A 20,124-nucleotide genomic window follows, 5' to 3' on the forward strand; every position below is an offset into this window, starting at 1 on the left:
CTGCCCTAACCATTAAAGAATATACTCCCTTGGAAACGCATACTTCCCCTCATACACCCTATGGCCCTATCAGTAAGGCTCATACTAGTCCATTTCCAACATCAGGGTCATGTTGACCTACTAATTTGCAACTCAATACCTCTTTGAAACTTTGATGAATATGTATCCTGCACATGTTTAATGTGTGTCCTCTGTTCTAAAAAGGTGTAAGACTGCACTGAAAACCATGCTTCTCCAGAACACTTTCTTCCTTTGTGGAAATTGCCTTCCCAGGTTATAATCCTCACCCTGGCTCATGTAAAACTCACCTTATCTCTCTTATCTACAGAATGGTAATTGGTTATTTTGTGCCGACAGTAACTGTGTAGAAAAAAAAAAGGGAACAGAAAATACCCCTGAGAGAGACCAATGTCAGTTCTATCAGAAAAAGACTTTAAAGTAGCCATTATAAATATGTTCACACCTGTGAAGGAAGCTAGTCATAAAATAAGTAAGTCACAGGGATGTAATGTATACCAAAGGGAATATAGTCTATAACATCGTAACAACTTTGTATGGTGACAGATGGTAACTAGACACATCATAGTGATCATTTTGTAATGCCTAAAAATATTGAATCACTATGTTGTACACCTGAAACTAACAATTCTGTATGATACACTACTACAATTTAAAAAAAAGAGGCAAAGGAAGGCATGATAATGTCACATCAGATTGAGAATATCAATAAAGACAGAGAAATTAGAAAAAAAACTAAATGGAAATTATGGAGTTGGAAAGTAGAATACCTAAAATTTAAAAATCATTAGAAGGGCTCAACAGTAGAACTGCAGAAGAAAAAATAATCAAACTTTGAGACAGACTGAAAAGAGATTATGCAAGCCACAAAAGAGAGTAAAAACAAGGAAGTAAAATGATGACTCTCAGACGTATGTGGGAAATCATTAATTACACCAACATGTGCATAATGGAAGTAGCAAGAGCAGAGGAAAAAGTAGAAAGAGATATTTAAAGAAATAACATTGTTGTATGGTTCGGCTCCAAAATTTATTTGGTTCCTTTCAATACTTTCTCTGTGTTAAAACAGTCATTTTGTTCATGTATCATTTTCCTGATTTCCTTTAGTTCTTTGAACATATTTAAGACAGTTCTTTTTTTTTTTTAAAGATTGGCACCTGAGCTAACAACTGTTCCCAATCTTTTTTTTTCCTTCTTCTTTTTCTCCCCAAAGCCCCTCTGTAGATAGTTGTATATTTTAGTTGTGGGTCCTTCTAGTTGTGGCATGTGGGACACCGCCTCAGCATGGCCTGATGAGCAATGCCATGTCTGCACCCAGGATCCAAACTGGCGAAACCCTGGGCCGTGGTTTTTTCCAACTTCCTCATATACACACCTGCATCTCAACATCTTAATTTCCCAAAAAGTCTCACCCCATCTTCTCTTAGGGCCTTAGATGGGCTATTGCTTGCCTGTAATCACTTGCCCCAGGCGTCTACAGGTCTCTAATACCCCTGCACCTTTTATGAGCCATGCCTGCCACTTTCTGCCACTTCTCCCAGCCTAAGATTCATGTTCTGCTACTAATACCCAACTGAGCCTGAACCCCAGTTAGGCAAAACAGAGACTAGTCCTTTAATCAAACCCCAGACAGGTTAGACTATCGCAAGTAGGGTCTGCTCAGCTCCCTCTGATTCGAAGTAAATGGCAACTGGGCTGCAGTCTCCTCCAAACCCGGATCCTGCCACTCCAGGGACAGGATAGGCCAAGTCAAAACATGACTCAAGAAAGTGACGTCAGCAACATGGCGGAGTGAGCGGTTTTCTTTGTCTCTCCCCCTTCGAACTGCAACTAAATGGACATTCATCAATCAACAGAGGATACTCACACAGCACCTCAGGATGCCTAAGAGACCCACACTGCTATACATCAGAAGATGGATGGATTATCCCCGGGGAGGAGGTGGAGATAGGTGAGAACTCTCCAGCCCCCAGACAGCTCAGTATGGCAAGCGACTGCTCTCCTAGCTGAAGGCCTCATAGCAGCACCCTGGCCCTGAGGGTGGGCATGGCCCTCGGTGCAACTGTGGAAACAACTGCAGCCCTGAGCCCCCCATGATTGCTCTTTGGTCCAGTGAGAAAATCCACAGTCCCACCATGGCCCCAGGGAGAGACTCAGCTCAGCCCTAGTGGAGAGGACCTGCCTACCAAGCACACAGGCTGGTGAGACCCAGGAGCAGACACAGCACAGCTGTGAGTCCAGGAGAACAAACCCCCAGATGCCTAAAATGCCATAGCTCTGCGATGGCTTGGATGGGGCAAGTGAGATGCAAAGGGACTGTGGGAGAAGGTGGTGACAACCCTGAGCTGCAGTGTGATCACTCCCAGATCCAGTGGGAAAGTCCACATTCCCACTGCGGCCCCAGGGAGTGACTCAGGCTCCATCCCAGTGGGGAGGCCCCACACACCAAGCACAAAGGCTAGTGTGACCTAGGAACAGACGAGGGTGTACCTGCAGCCCAGGCAAAAGTGGCCCCAGCTACCACAAATGTGCATGGTATCACAGCAGCCCTGAAAGGGCAGTACAACTGGCGGGACTGTGGGAACAGATGGCAGAAGCCCTGAGCCCCTGTGTGGATCACTCTCTCGACTAGTGGGAGAATTGACAATCCCATCATGGTCCCACGGAGTGGCACAGGCTCAGATCCAGTGGGGAGGCCCCACCCACTAAGGGCAACAGCTAGTACAACCAAGGACCAGACGGTGGCCAAGCTGCGAGTCCAGGCAAACAAGTTCCCAGCTGCCTCGAAAACCCATAACACAGCTACAGTCCCTAACGGGGCAGCGCATCTAGGCCAGTCAGTGGGAGAAGGCGGCAGCAACACAGAGCCCCCGTGTGATTGTTCCTACACTTGGTGGGAGACCCCACAGGGCAATTGTGATCCCAAGGAGTGGAAGAGGCTCAGCTGATGGAGATCCTGGTGCACACAGATTACGCAGCTCCTGTCCCATACCCTCAGTGTCACCAAGTGGAAGCTGTCACCAAATTCTATCTCTATGCGAAGGCACAAACCCACATCATCAAACAGTATGAAAAAATATATTAAATCTCCAGAACAGAAGGAAAATGACAGTGGCCCAGAAATCAATGATGAGGACACAGAAATCTATAAGCTAAATGGCAAAGAATTCAAAATAGCTATCATTTAAAAACTCAGAGTTAAAAGAGAACACAAGTTCAACAGCTATATAACAAAAGAGCTCAAAACTATAAAAGAACCAATAAGAAATGTTGGAGATGAAAAACACAATGGATGAGATAAAGAAAAATCTGGACTCCCTGAACAGTAGTAGGGCTGATATTATGGAGGACAGAATTAGCAGTCTGGAGGACAGGAGTATAGAAATGCTTCAGATACAGGAGGAAAGAGAATTAAGACTGAAAAGAAATGAAGAAACTCTCCGAGAACTATCTGACTCAATTAGGAAATGTAACATAAGGATTATAGGTATCCAAGAGGGAGAAGAGAGGAGAATGGAGCAGAAACCATGTTAAAAGAAATAATAGCTAAGAACTTCCCATACCTGGGGAGATAGCTAGAAATCCATGTGACAGAAGCAAAGAGATCTCCAAACTTTACCAATGTAAAAAGACTAACTCCAAGGCATATAGTGGTAACGCTGGTAAAAGTCAAGGACAAAGAAAAAGTGTTAGGGGCAGCAAGGATGAAGAACATAACCTACAAAGGAACACCTATCAGGTTGTCAGGGGTTTTCTCAGCAGAAACCTTACAAGTTAGGAAAGAGTGGAATGATATATTCAAAATTCTGAAAGACAAAAGCTTTCAGCCAGGAACACTCTATCCAGCAAATATATCCTTCAAATATGATGGAGAAATAAAAACTTTTCCAGATAAACAACAGTTAAGGGAGTTCATTGCCAAAAAACTCAGCCTACAAGAAATCCTCAAGAAGGCCCTCATACGTGGGGAAAAAAAGAAAGAGAGAAAGGGGTTACAAAACCCAGAGCAAGGAGTTAAGTAGAAACACAAAATCAGAAAATTGCAGCCCTCCAAAAGAACAGTTTAGCAAATACTTAATTATAACATTAAAGATAAATGGAAGGAAAACACCAAGAATAAATATAATCTTGTCATTTTAACACATACTCACAAGATGAAATAAGATGTCACAATGACAATTTAGAAGAGGAAGAGGAAACGGATGGAACAGGCTTAGTCTAAGAACATAACAGGCTATCAAAAAATGGACTATCTCATCTATAATTTTTCTTTAGTTTTGTTTTGTTTGAGGCAGACTAGCCCTGAGCTAACTACTGCCAATCCTCTGCTTTTTGCTGAGGAAGACTGGCGCTGAGCTACCAACCATGCCCATCTTCCTCTACTTTGTACATGGGACACCTACCACAGGATGGCTTTTGCCAAGCAGTGCCATGTCCACACCCAGGATCTGAACCGGCGAACCCCAGGCTGCCAAGAAGCAGAACGTGTAAACTTACCCACTGTGCCACTGGACCGGCCCCTCATCTATAATGTTTTATACAAGCCACATGGTAACCACTAACCAAATAATTAGAACAGAAACACAAGTTATAAATAAGGGGAAAACTAAGAAAACCAGCATAGAAAACTACCTAACTGAACTAGTAGTCCAAAATACATCGGATGAGAAACAAAGGAAATGGAGGAGAACCGGAAAACGCGCAATAAAATGGCAGTATTAGGCCCTCATATGTCAATAATCACTCTAAACGTAAATGGATTGAATTCTCCAATCAAAAGACACAGAGTGGCAAGAGGATTAAAAAACAAGACCCAAAAATATGCTGCCTCCTGGAAACACATCTCAGCCCCAAAGACAAACATAGACTCAGAGTGAAAAGACGGAAGACAATACTCCAAGCTATTGGTGAATAAAAGAAAGCAGGTGTCATCATACTCATATCAGACAAAGTAGACCTCAAGACAAAAAAAGGTAAAGACAGACAGAGATAGCATAAAATGATAAAAGGGACACTCCACCAAGATGACATAACACTTATAAACATATATGCATCCAACACAGGAGCACCAATGTACATAAAGCAACTATTAACAAATCTAATAGGAGATATTAACAACAATACAATAGTAATAAGGGACCTCAGCACCCCACTTACACCAATGGAGAGATCATCCAGACAGAAGTCAACAAGGAAATTATAGAATTAAATGAAAACCTAGACCAGATGGACTTAATAGACATATATAGAACACTCCATCCAAAAAAAGCAGGTTACACATTCTTCTCAACTGCGCATGGAACATTCTCAAGAACAGATCATATGTTGGGAAACAAAGCAAGCCTCTATAAATTTAAGAAGACTGAAATAATATCAAGCATCTTTTCCAACAATAATGCTATGAAACTAGAAATCAATTACAAGAAAAATCTGGGAAAGGAGCAAAGATGTGGAGCTTAAACAACATGCTACTGAACAACCAATGGATCAGTGAAGAAATAAAAGGAGAAATCAAACATTATCTGGAGACAAGGGAAAAGGAAAACACACCATACCAACTCATTCAGGATGCAGCAAAAGTGGTCCTAAGATGGAAATTCATTGCAATACAGGCTCACATCAACAAACAAGAATAATCTCAAATAAGCAATCTCAAACCACACCTAACAGAATTGGAAAAAGAAGAACAAACGAAGCCCAAAGTCAGTAGAAGGAGAGAAATAATAAAACTTAGGGCAGAAATAAATGAATTGAAACAAAAGACAGTAGAAAGGATCAATGAAACCAAGAGCTGGTTCTTAAAAAGATAAACAAAATTGACAAACCCTTAGCCAGATTCACTAAGAAAAAAAGAGAAAGCTCAAATAAATAAAATTAGAAATGAAAGAGGAGAAATTACAAGGGATACCACAGAAATACAAAGGATTGTAAGAGAATACTATGAAAAACTATACGTCAACAAATTGGACAATCTAGAAGAAATGGATAAATTCCCAAAACTGAACCAAGAAGAAAGAGAGAATCTGAATAGACCAATCACAAGTAAAGAGATTGAAATAATAATCAAAAACCTCCCCAAAAATAAAAGTCCAGGACCAGACAGCTTCTCTGGAGAATGCTACCCAAGATTCGAAGAAGACTTAATACCTATCCTTCTCAAACTCTTGCAGAAAATTGAGGAAGACGGAACACTTCCTAACACATTCTACAAGGCCAAAATCACCCTTATCCCAAAGCCAAACAAGGAGAACACATGGAAGGAAAATTACAGACCAATATCACTGATGAACACAGATGCAGACATCCTCCACAAAATACAGGCAAACTGAATACAGCAATACATTAAAAAGATCATACATGATGATCAAATGGGATTTATACCAGGGACACAGGGATGGTTCAACAATCGCAAATCAACTGATGTGATACTCCACATTAACAAAATGAGGAACAAAAACCATGAGATCATCTCAATATCACAAAGAAAGCATTTGACAAGATCCAACAGCCATTTATGATAAAAACACTCAATAAGATGAGTATAGAAGGAAAGTACTTCAACATAATAAAGGCCATATATAACAAACCCACAGCCAACATCATACTCAATGGGGGAAAAGTGAAAGCCATCCCTCCGAGAACAGGAACAAGACAAGGGTGACCACTCTCACCACTCCTATTCAACATAGTACTGGAGGTTTTGGCCAGAGCAATTAGGCAAGAAAAAGAAAAGGCATCCAAATTGGAAAAGCAGCAGCTAAATTCTCACTGTTTGCAGACAACATGATTTTATATGTAGAAAACCCTAAAAAAATCCATCGGAAAGCTACTAGAAATAATCAACAACTACAGCAAAGTTACATGTTACAAAATCAACTTAGAAAAATCAGTTGCACTTCTATACTCTAATAACGAACTAAGAGAGAACTCAAGAATATAATCCCATTTACAACTGCAACATAAACAATAAAATATCTAGGAATAAATTTAACCAAGGAGGTGAAAGACCCATACAATGAAAACTATAAGATATTATTGAAAGAAATCAACGAAGACATAAAGAAATGGAAAGATATTCCATGCACATGGACTGGAAGAATTAACATAGTCAAAACGTCCATACTACCTAAAGCAATCTACAAATTCAATGCAATCTCAAACATAACCCCAATGATATTCTTCATGGAAATAGAACAAAGAATCTTAAAATTCACATGGGGCAACAAAGACCCCAAATTGCTAAAGCAGTCCTGAGAAAAAAGAACAAAACTGGAGGCATCACAATCCCTGACTTTTAAATATACTACAAAGCTATAGTAATAAAAACAGCATGGTACTGGTACAAAAACAGGCATACAGATCAATGGAACAGAAGTGAAAGCTCAGAAATAAAACCACACATTTACAGACAGCTAATCTTCGACAGAGGAGCTAAGAACATACAAAGGAGGAAGGAAAGGTTCCTCAATAAATGGTGCTGGGAAAACTGGACAGCCACATGTAAAAGAGTGAAAGTACACAATTTTCTTACGCCATTCACAAAAATCAACTCAAAATGGATCAAAGACTTGAAGGTAAGACCTGAAACCATAAAACTTCCAGAAGATACTATAGGCAGTACACTCTGACATCAGTTTTAAAGGATCTTTTTGGACACCATACCTTCTCGGACAAGGGAAACAAAAGAAAAAATAAACAAGTGGGACTTCATCAGACTAAAGAGCTTCTACAAGGCAAGGGAAACCAGGATTGAGACGAAAAGACAACCCACCAACTGGGAAAAAATATTTGCAAATCATATATCCAACAAAGGGTTAATCTCCATAATATATAAAGAACTCACACAACTCAACAACCAAAAATCAAACAACCTGATCAAAAAATGGGCAGGGGATATGAACAGACATTTCTCCAAAGAAGATATATGGATGGCCAATAGGCATATGAAAAGACGCTCATCAACACTGATCATCAAGGAAATGCAAATCAAAACTACACTAAGATATCACCTTACACCTGTTAGAATGGCTATAATAACCAAGACAAAAAATAACAAACGTTGGAGACGTTGTGGAGAAAAGGGAACACTCATACGCTGCTGGTGGGAATGCAAACTGGTTCAGCCACTATGGAAAACAGTATGGAGATTTCTCAAAAATCTAAAAATAGAAATAGCATACGACCCGGCTATCCCACTACTGGGTATCTATCCAAAGAACGTGAAATCAGCAATTCAAAGAGACTTATGCACCCCTATGTTCACTGCAGCATTACTCACAATAGCCAAGACATAGAAGCAACCTAAGTGCCCAAAAACTCATGACTAGATAAAGATACAGTATATTTATACAATGCAATACTACTCATCCATAAAAAAACAAAATCGTCCCATTCACAACAACATGGAGGGACGGTGAGGGTATTATGTTAAGCGAAATAAGCCAGATAGAGGAAGACAAACATTGTATGATTTCACTCATATGTAGAAGATAAACACATGGACAAAGAGAACTATTTCGTGGTTACCAGGGGGAAGGGGTGGGAGGTGGGCATAAAGGGTGAAGGGGCGCACCTCTAAGATGACTGACAAACAATGATGTACAACTGAAATTTCACAACGTTATAAACTACCATAACCTCAATTAAAAAAAAAAAAATGACTCAATTTCCTACTATTTTAAATGTGATCTTTCCTTGATGGGCGTTCACTGCGTTGCTGTAGAATCTTTCACAGTTCAGCCAGTCTCTAGTTTTTTGGTTTAAATTTGTTTTCATGTTTCAGAAGGGGGCAGGGAGAGGACCTGGAGCTTCCTACTGTGCCTTTTGATAACATCGTAAACAAACTGATTTTTAAGTTCATATGGAAAAAGTAACAAGAATAAAGCTAGGAAAATTCTTAGAAGTAAGACAAATTGAGGGAGGAGGATAGGAGACTGTCCTACCAGATATAAAGACATTACAAAACAGTTTAAAGTGTATACTAGTAAATGCATTAACGGATCAATGAAATTAACTAGAAGGGTCCAGAAACAGACCCAAATACCTACATAAATTTAGTGCAGAAAAAATGGCTTACTCAATAAGAGGTATAGGGATAACTGGGTAATTACCAAGGAAAAAATAAAATTGGTTTCCTTATTCAAACTCTACATCAAAATAAACCGCAAATGAATCAAAGATACAAATTCAAAAAATAAAGGCATCCAACAAGAAAAAACATAGGGGAGAAATAATTTTTTAATAATTTCCAAGAGAGGGTGTACTACATAAATATGAGGCAAAACCCAGAATGCACAAAAGACTGATAAATTCAACTATATTAAAATGAAAAGTTTCTGCATGGCATTTCCAACATATAACCTGAGAAATAATTTACAACTCATATAATACCCAAGGGGTAAGTTTCTTTAATATGTAAGAGTGGCTAAAATTAAATATTTCTCATGTTTTTATATTTCCAGTATTTAAGTTAAAAAAAGCAAGATGGTATGTTTCTATAAAAGACCTCAGGAAGCTGAAGAAGGGGACTGGATGAGTGAAAACAAGCACTGGAAGAACACTTACTTTGTACTGTCATATCCTTTAGATGATTTGAATCTCGTACTCCATGTGCTATCTATTCCAAGGTAAACAGAAAATGATTTTTTTAATTCTAAAGATTAACAAATAATGAAAACAGTGCCAAGCACTAAGTATAAATGCTTTTATTACAAAAATCATTACGTTTAAGCAAACTTTTAAGGATTTCCAAGCATCTTATCCCATATAAAACAGGAAACTAAGCATTCCTTTCTGAACTTTAATATAAACGATCCTATAACCTACACTGAACATTAATTTAAGAAACATGACTAGTGGTCTCATCCTTCACACATATACGACGATAGTTTGAAAAAAATAAAAAGGCTGATCATGAAATAACTCCAAAAGTCACATTTCTTAACGTAATAAAGAGGAATTAAATCATTTTATCCCCTTATTCTTGTATACAGCATAGCCTGTTCATCACATACAGCTCTCTGAAGCCAGACATTTATATACAGTTAGAAATCACCAAAAATGACTAATTTCTAGTTGTAACAACTTGAAATAACTCAAATTAATAATAGTCTGTGGAAATTTGAGTTACATATTTCACAGAATTTGAGCTACTGCCTGCCAAAGCTACTTAAAGTCTCTCACACAAGCAATTTTTAAAAAATAGTTCTCAAAGTGCTATGTTTTGCAAATGCCTTTAGGATTGCCATGATCTCCCTAAATAAGAAAATAAACCCTTGACTAAACCCTTCAATTCCCAATTCTTCACAAGGGAAAACAAAAAACAAAACTTGCCAGTCTCGAAATAAAGAAGGTTGCCATCACACTAGTCTTACTTCTATACGTCCCATTCAGAAGCTTGAATTACTGTACGTCTTGAATGCTTTCTTCCATTAAGTGCCTGTCTTACAGATGGGGGACCTGCGCCTCAGAGGGCAAGAATTAACTATAGAAACAAGTGGTAAAACTTAGATCCAAACCTCCTAACTGTGACTCCCAATTTCAAGTTCAACAACTACAATACTTGTCTTGGCAGGGAAAGTTTAAACTCTCAGAAACTTAACCTATTCAGTTCATCTTTATCTATCATTACGTTATGTATCATATCTACATTCACCAAAGGGCTGCTCCAGTTTAAAAACATTTACCTTGGAATAAAGAACTCTAGCCCTCAAGAAAATCACTTTAACAGCACACATAGTGATTCCATCAAATCTGACATTTATTATTTTATAACAATCTCGAAGGCTTTTAAGTTCTAAAAAGGTTATTTGTCCCAAAAGCACACTTTTTGGCAAACTATGAATTCCCTACATGTTTTTCTAGTAGTTATGCATCTGTCAGGTGGACACTGAATTGAACTGTTTATTTGCCTTATGTTTTCCTGTTTAATGATTTAAGGCTTTACCCTTCCAAGTTACATTCTGCAACTTGCTGATGCAGCGATCACCTAATTTGCTAACACTAGATTTACATGCCTTAGTAGGCAATATTGCTAAAGAATCTCCTCCCTCTTCCCAAATCCCCATATCCAATCCGTTAGCCAATACTATGGATTTTACCTGCATAATATCTCTCAAATTCTTTCCATTTCTCTTCCTCTTCCCTGTCACTATCTTAGGCCAGGCTATCAATCTCTCTGACCAAGAATACTTTGATAGTCCTCTGACTGCTCCCCCATCTCTACTCTCACACCTGCAAACCTCTGTACCACAGCCGAAGAGCTCTCTCTCAAACAGAAAAAGCCTATCGAGGACTCTGCTAAAAATCCCTCTAGTAGATTTTATTCCTTGTGCAAAGGAACACCAAAATCTTTACCATAATCTCCACAGGGCCTTTCGATTTGGTCCCCATCAACCTCTCCAGCTTAACTCATACAGCTCCCTAACCTGTTCAGTATTCTTCTGATCCTTGTCTATACCAATCTTGATGAGTATCAGGACCCAGAAATAGACCTGGTCTCTCAAGTCACCTTTTCTGGAAACTCGTATCTAACATAGCATTATCTCACCCTCCATACCAGTCACTAATATCACTTTACACTGTTTAATTTCCTTCATGGTGCTTAACACTCTGAAATCATACTATTTACTTGTTTTCCTTTTTATTATCTATCTTCCCCCACTAAACCATCAGTTCCTTCAGTATCAAACCTTGTCTGTCATGCTCACCATACATATCTAAAACAGTATCTGTTACTTAGTATATACTCTCAAAATTTATTTAAGGAACAAAACAAAGCTTCCATTAAAAATTCCTTATGGACTCAATTATGTCCTCCCCAAATTCATCTATTAAAGTCCTAAGCCCATGTATTTTAGAATGTGACTGTACTTGAAGACAGGGCCACCAAAGAGGTAATTAAGTTCATAACGGTAGGGCCCTTTTCCAATATAATGGGTATTCTTGTAAGAAGACAAAGAGACACGAGGGATGCACAGGCACAGAAGAAAGGCCATGTGAAGACACAGCAAGAAGGCAGTCATCTGCAAACCAGGAAGAGAGGCCTCAGGAGAAATCAAACCTGCCAACACCTTGATGCTGGACCTCTAGCCTCCAGAATTGTTGGAAAACAAATTTCTGCTGTTTTTAAGTCACCCAGTCTGTGGTATTTTATGGCAGTCCTAGCAAACTAAAAATTTGCCTTTCAACAAAATAGCACATTATTTTAGCACTTTTCTTCAGAAATAACCGGAAATTACTTACACCTCAATGTTGATCTCTAGCAGCAGACATCATCATGGCCTTTATATAGTCGTTTACTGTTTAATTTTTAACCATCTAATACGCAATTTGGGGAAACTGCTTCAAGAGCATATGTGACTAAGGTAATAACTAGTCAGGGCTCAGAACACCCTAAAGCAGGAATAACAAACTTTTTCTGTAAAAGTCCAGATAGTAGACATTTAGGCTTTGCAGGCCACAAAAGGTCTGCTACAGCTACTCATATCTGTCATCACAATATAAAATGAGTCATAGACAATAGAGAAGTGAATGGATATGGCTGTATTCCAATGAAACTTTATTTACGGACACTGAAATTTGCCTTTCATATAATTTACATTCATATGTCATGAAACATTACTTTCTAAAACTACTTAAAAATGTAGGGGCAGGCCTAGAGGTTAAGTCCGTGTGCTCGGCTTTGGCAGCCTGGGGCTCCCAGGTTCAGATCCCAGGCGCAGACCTAGCACCACTTCTCCAGTCACTCTGGCAGCATCCCACACAAAACAGAGGAAGACTGGCACAGATGTTAGCTCAGGGATAGTCTTCCTCAAGCAAAAAGAGGAAGACTGGCAACAGATGTTAGCTCAGGGCCAATCTTCCTCACATACACAAAAAGTAAAAGCCATTCTTGGCTCATGAGTCATAGAAAAACAGGCAAAAGGTTGGGGACTGAAGTTTGCCAACCCTACCCTAAAGCAGTAAGTTTACTTTATACCTCCACTTTTACAGAGAAGGAAATCTCAAGACTTCCCTACAGAGCAACAATTAACACAGCCTCCCAATGCCTCGACTACAAGGATGTTCATCCATCTCTGTCCACAAAACTATGCAAACAGCAGTGGAACAAAAAGTTGTCACAACTTGGGTTTATTCTGTTCTGAACAGCTTCTCTGTTTTTACTAAACCTAAGAAAATTAACATTCTGCAATAAATTATATTTCTTCTCCACACCATAAAGGAGTTGGAAAAAAATTATCTAAACTGGCAGGTCACATGACATGTCCTACTACTAACCTGATGGCGGCTAGTAAACACCAGGAAGCAGATACAGAAGAACCTAAGACCACCAGACTCTGGTTTAATAAAGATTTTCTAAAATAGAGCAAATGACCCCGTAACAAAATTTCCCAAACTACCTGAGGCTCCTACTCTATAACTCTGTTTCCAGGTGACTTCTTTCTTTATATTGTATAACAATGACCACAGCATGGTAATCTTTATTTTAACTCTTAAAAAAAAAAAGCTCGGTTTGGCTTTTTTTTTTTTTTTTTTTTGCCTATTTTCAAACTAAGGTACAAGGGAAACAAAAAAGGCACTTAGAAAAATCTTCCACCTAAGTGAGAAGCTGGTTGTTGGCATCAGAAAAAGGTGACAAAGCATTGCCTTTTAAAAAAGTTATCATAAGGTTATTTCTTCAGAAGAAAATTTTCAACCTACAGGTAAGAAACAGGAAAGCTGTTCCTTCTTTTCTAAGTTTGGCAACCAAGTCAGACCTGAAACTTTTACCCAGGGGTTCCCTTCTTTTCAAAAGAACTGTAAGAAGGAAATTATGTTAAGCAGAATCACGGCCCCTCAAAGAGGTCTACATCCTAACGCCCGGGGCCCGTGAATACCTTATGAAACATGGCGAGGGGACTTAGGCTGCAGGTGGAATTCAGGTTACTAATCAGGTGAACAGGGAGATTATCCTGTTGGCCTAACAGAACCCCAACGCTCATTGAAAGCACAAGAGGAAGGCTGAAGATTTAGAGTCAGGGAGAGACGTGACTGCAGAAGAAAGGCACAGAGACCTGCAACACTGCTGGAAGAAAAGGCAAGGGAAGGATTCTCCTGGAGTCTCCAGAAAAGAACTCAGCCCTGCTGATCCTGACTTTAGCCCAGTGAGAGCCTCTGTCGGACCGCTAACCTAAAGAATTGTGAAGTAATAAACGTGTGCTGTTCTTAACCACTAAATCTGTGGCAATTTGTTACTGCCCCAAATGGAAACGAATATATACATAGACTCTGAAACTGAAATAACCAAAAAACACCAAAGGAAAAAAATCTCTGTAAACACTTAATAGAAAAAAAAACCTCTGCTTAATATCACCTCTCAACAATATCAACTTAAAATTAGATACTTCTAGAACCCTGAAGTGATTAAAAGACATGAAAAATGGCACTTGTTTGTGAATTTTTACGCCAAATGTAAAGGAATTTGAAAAATCCTAAGTCCCTAAAGCAAACCAACACAGAAGACTTTGCAAAATGTTTCCAATTCTCCCTCTGGGAAGGACATCTCCAGTCTGTCAAGTTCCACAAGCAGTATCCACAAACAGAAAATGAAATGACAGTGTACCTTTCATACTATACTTCCAAAGTGTACTGGCTCCTAAGGTTGCTATTCTTGCAAACACTGACAGATCTGGACTTTCTATTTAATTACCACTTGATGTGTGTATAAGGGGATAATGGAAGCTGAGTTGTCAAAAGGGTGAACTTTACCAGTTATCAACTTATTGCCTCTCCACTCCAAAGTCATCCTTTTTGCCTGCATAATGAAAAGGATCTGGGCCCTTCAAACATTTTCCCCTTGTCAGATGCCACAACATTAAGTTCTGTCACAGAGGGCCCTGCAGAGATGTGCAGGAGAAAAGGGGTTCCTTTTCTGGCACGCTAACTTGGCATGGTCCTGCAGCTTTCCTCATCCTAAGGGTGAATTTTCAGCAAGTTCCAAAAGTTGATGGATTTCCAACAAGTTCTGCCAGCTCAGCACCAGAGCAATTTCTCTGCCATTCAGTGAGGCCCAGACATACCCTCACCAACAAAATCTGGATCTCCAGGCAGAGTGGGAGTAGAGTCTTCCTCGGGTGCTCCATCTCAGCCTTAGGGGCAGTGGCTGCTCCCTTCTATCTACTACTCCTAGAATCTCTAGCAGGCTATTTGCTTCTTAGTAGACAATTCCTCATTACTCTAACCCCCTGTTATCATTAATAATTCTTTATATTATTTTCCATGTTTACATTAAGATTCTCTCACTTTACTAGGCTGAAACTTAACACACCATTTAAACACCAACTTAAGATGCTGAAACTACAAAAGGACTGTGGTCTTTCAATTAACACTGTCTACCCATGGTCTTCTCTAGCTGCACAGTTCAAAAACTCAAATTAATCCAAGACTGGGAGAACAAAGCCCCAAATCACTGAAGTTCACAGAAAAGACATGTAACTGTTTTATAAGGCAATAGTCACTCTACATATCTTTGATTTGTTTAAAGAGCAAAAGGTAAGACAGGTGTTTAATCACTGGCTAAGACACTGGTTTCTCAAAATGCAGTCTAAAGACCCCTAGGGTTCCCTAAGATCCTTCCAGGGTATCTACCAGGTCAAAACTATTTTCAAAATAATACTAAGACATTACCTTTATCATTCTCATTCTTTCACAATTGTACAATGGAATTTCCAGAGGCTACATGATGCGTGATATCATAACAGATTTAATACAGAAACAGACAAGAATCCACTATCTTTAAGCTAGACCTTAAACAAATTTGCAAATTTTCCAACTAATTTATTTTGAACAATTCAGTTTTTATTAAAAAATGTTATTTTTGATAATGTCATAGGTTTATTATTTTTAATTTACATGTATTTTTTTATTTTGCATTTTAATTTCTAACATGGTTAAGAACGAGAGAAAGAGACATGGATGAAGGGAGAGAGAAGAGAGGGAGAGAGGAAGAGTGAGTGTGTGTGTATGTGTGTGCGTACCTCACAAAGAAAAGCAGCAGTTTGGGGTCCTCAATGTTTAAGACTATAAAGGGGCCCTGAGACCAAAAGAGTTTGTAAAGGGGCTAAAAGCCTACAGAAGACAAGAAATGAACTGAGACAGTGGAATATGATTTGGGTTCCTTAAATTTTCATCTAGTCTTTCACCATGTCAAGAAACATCTACATTTTTATGTTTGTAATTTTTTAAGTGATTTAATTTAGTTCAAATTAAAACAGGGTAATGTCTCATCCCTACTTAAAATCCTAAATGACTGCTCATAGCCTTCAGAATAAAGTAAAAACACCTTAGCGAAGCAGACAAGGCATCCAACCTCATTCTCCTTGCTCAGGCACACTGAACTCTAGAGCACCCAATGGACTGGCTCCCGCTTCCCTCCAGGCATCCTCCATGCTGCACTCAGTCTGGAACGTACCTCACCCCAACTCTCATTTTGCTTTCTCCTTTTTCAGAACTCAGGTCAGCCATTCTAAGCTCTTCCAGGAAGCCTCCCAAGCAGAGGTGATGAGCTGAATGTGCTCATGGTTTCCTGTGCACTTACCACTAGGATGGCACCTTCTACCCACTGTTTCCTTACTTATCTGTTGTTCCCACCAGAGTACAAGCAAAAATATAAGGGCAGAGAGTAGTAGCTTAATCATCTTTTAACGCCACAGCCAACTACAGTCCCTGGCACAATAAATTTTCAAATGTCTTCTGAAAGAATTCATGTTTTATTATGACTCTTTGACTTAAGATTCCTATTTCAACTCTACTACTGCTGCTCCCACCAAAAAGAGACCTACTATATAAGTTATTTCTCTCTAAAATTTTTATGACAGTATAAAATCATTACAAAAGAACTTTGCTAAAGAGAATATCTCAACCAAGAAATGTTATTCTTTGAAAACAAGCGACTTGCCCCCCAATATACTTAACAGAGATGGACCTTTTGTTGTTACCAATTAATGCAACTATTATTTCTCATTTGTGACAAAAATATTCCCTTGCTCTTCAAAGGAAATAGGAATCAATCTAAAAATACAGTCCCAGGTCATAAGAGAAAAATACTCATCAAAATGATGTCATCATTCTACACAGAAAAAAAATCTCTTTCTTAAGTATCACTCCATTAAATATCACTCCATTAATAAACTTGCATGAACTCACCAGACAGTTCTGAGTGGCAGAGTTCATCCACCTCCCCCAAAGGTGAAGGTGGGGAGAAAAGGAAGACCAACTACTAACAATTCAAGACAGGATGGTTTCTGCTAGCTGAGGAATTCACTGAATCACCTATTCAGTATTTTATTTTTTGAGGCTTTGGAATTCTGCCAGACTCTTTTAAAAAAGAAGTAAGAAAGAGAGGGAAATACAAACTTCCTGCGGAGGGGAAAAAAAGGTTGTTTTGGTTTTCTCTAAAACAAGAAATGACAGAATTAGAGCTTTTATTGTCTCAATATGAGAAGTTAAATTTATAAATAAAAGAGAAAAATACTATAAATTTTTAAGGTGGGACTTTAAGGAAATAATACATCAAAATCAAGTAGTGGTAATATTCTAACATTTACTCCCACCTCTCCTTTAAACCGCCGAATAAGGAAAAAAGAGGGGGCCGGCCCCGTGGCCGAGTGATTAAGTTCACCTGCCCTGCTTAGGTGGCCCAGGGTTTCGCTACTTTGTATCCTGGGTGCAGACACGGCACCACTCAGCAGGCCACACTGAGGCGGCGTCCCACATGCCACAACTAGAAGGACTTGCAACCAAAACATGCAACTATATACTGAGGGGATTTGGGGAGAAAAAGGGGGAAAAAAAGAAGCGACTGACAAGTTGTTAGCTCAGGTGCCAATCTTTAAAAGGAAAACAAAAATAATTATCAACAAAAGTGGACTGACATATGGCAACTCTAATAAGTAATTATCCAAGTCTTAAACTCCAAGTATAAATATGGAGCGGGCAGAAGTAATGCTATTAAGAAGTCAATGTGCAGCCAGCCGTGATGGTCTAGTTGTTAAACTTCGGTGCTCTCACTGCTTTGGCGGCCAGGGTTCATTTCCTGGTCGTGGAACCACACCACTTATATGTCAGGTGCCATGCTGTGGCGGTGGCTCACATAGAAGAACCAGAAGGACTTACAACTAGGATATACAACCATGCACTGGGGCTTTGGGAGGAAAGAAAAAAAAGAGACTGGCAACAGATGTTAGCTCAGGGTGAATCTTTCCCTGTGGATAAAAAAGGAGTCAGTTTGTACAAACTGGGTTTCTTGCTTTAGAAGAAGACTAGTAAACAACTCAGTGGTGTATTCCTTTCCAATATTTCTTTAAGGACTCATCTTCTATGTGGTGAACTTGTAAATTATTATAAACAAAACCACGAAGACAACTAGATACCAACTCTAGAAGGAACTGACTGCATTTGAAACACAATTCACCATAAAACCTACAGCCTGGTATCAAACAATATATTTTCTACAAGACAAATTAATAATACTCTTGCAAAAAATCCCCCACAAGTATCTTGGGTCCTCTCTTTAAGAAAATAACAACTTCAAGAGTGACGTCAGCAACATGACGGTGTGAACTCACCCGGGACTCTCTCCCCTCCAAATTACAACCAAAAAGAGCAACTGCTTCCCAACCAAAAGGAAAATCCTAATAACAGAAATCATCAGAGACCCACAGCAGCCAGGTGATGGGGGGCAGAGAGGCTGGAGCTGCCCGCCCTCGGAGGAGGTGGAACAGGGTAGCATAGAACTTCGTTCCCTCCCCGAGAGACTGGGATCACTGCCGCAGGTGAGGGAAGGAGCCTCGTGACCAGGGGATCATCCAGGAGTCCTACCACCCATGCAGCAGAAACCCTCTAACAGGGGAAAGCTTTCACTTGGGGGGACTGCATCAAGCCAGGGCCCCGGGAAACCAGAGAGTGAGAGCTGATCCGAATCCAGGTCAGCCCGCAAGAAGAACTGCCCCTCATCACTGATCATCAGGGAAATGCAAATCAAAACTACACTAAGATATCACCTTACACCCATTAGAATGACGAAAATAACTAAAACAAATAGTAACAAATGTTGGAGACGTTGTGGAGAAAAAGGAACCCTCATACACTGCTGGTGGGAATGCAAACTGGTACAGCCACTATGGGAAACAGTATGGAGATTCCTCAAAAAATTAAAAATAGAAATATCATACAATCCAGCTATCCCACCACTGGGTATCTATGCAAAGAGCTTGAAGTCAGCAATTCCAAAAGTCCCATGCACCCCAATGTTCATTGCAGCATTATTTACAATAGCCAAGATGTGGAAGCAACCTAAGTCCCCATCAACAGATGAATGGATAAAGAAGATGTGGTATATACATACAGTGGAATACTACTCAGCCATAAAAAAAAGAACAAAATCGTCCCATTTGCAACAACATGGATGGACCTTGAGGGAATTATGTTAAGTGAAATAAGCCAGACAGAGAAGGACAATCTCTACATGACTCCACTCATATGAGGAATTTAAAAATGTAGACAAAGAGAACAGATTAGCGGCTATCAGGGGAAAGGTGGGGTGGGGGGTGGGCACAAAGGGTGAAGTGGTGCACCTACAACACGATTGACAGACACTGAAGTACAAGTGAAATTTCACAAGATTGTAACATCATTAACTCAAAAAAAATTTTTTAAAAAACTTCAACTACAAAAACTGCATTGAGATATACCCAAACTCTGTGTCTGAGGAATAAGTATTCAGGCACTCTGAAAATCTAACTAATGGAGGCGAAAATTTCAAACAGAAACACACATTATTTAATGTATATTTTCTGGTACCCATTATCTCGTCTATTCTTCACAACAACTGTAAAAACTCAATACTTCCCTCTCGCAGCTAAGGAACCTGAGGCTCAGACATGTTGAGCAGGTTGCTCAAAGTCTCATGGCTGGTAAGTGGAGGAGAGTTCAAACTCAGGTACTTCAGAGTTTTTCCACTCGACCATGATACCCAAGTAGAAATGAAAACAGGCTCACAGTGTGTGCACAGTAACTCTAACCAAATTTTTGAAACAAAAGTAAGGGCACGTGGTTTAACTAGAAATA

General features: G+C 39.4%; 1 protein-coding gene across 4 annotated transcripts in view; it reads right to left on the minus strand.

Annotated features, from left to right (window-relative positions):
• ADIPOR2 (adiponectin receptor 2) overlaps nucleotides 1–20,124 on the minus strand; it is a 117,873-nt gene that overhangs the window by 56,789 nt on the left and 40,960 nt on the right. The window contains exon 1 of one of the 4 annotated variants that reach the window (XM_044755851.2): nucleotides 9,583–9,629. The exons of the other annotated variants lie outside the window; for them this stretch is intronic. The gene's annotated coding sequence lies outside the window, so the exon portion shown is untranslated. Of the gene's footprint in view, nucleotides 1–9,582; nucleotides 9,630–20,124 lie in introns of those variants that run through there. 4 annotated transcript variants of the gene reach the window in all.

Source organism: Equus asinus, chromosome 22 (assembly GCF_041296235.1).
Source record: "Equus asinus isolate D_3611 breed Donkey chromosome 22, EquAss-T2T_v2, whole genome shotgun sequence".
Taxonomy (NCBI): Eukaryota; Metazoa; Chordata; class Mammalia; order Perissodactyla; family Equidae; genus Equus; species Equus asinus.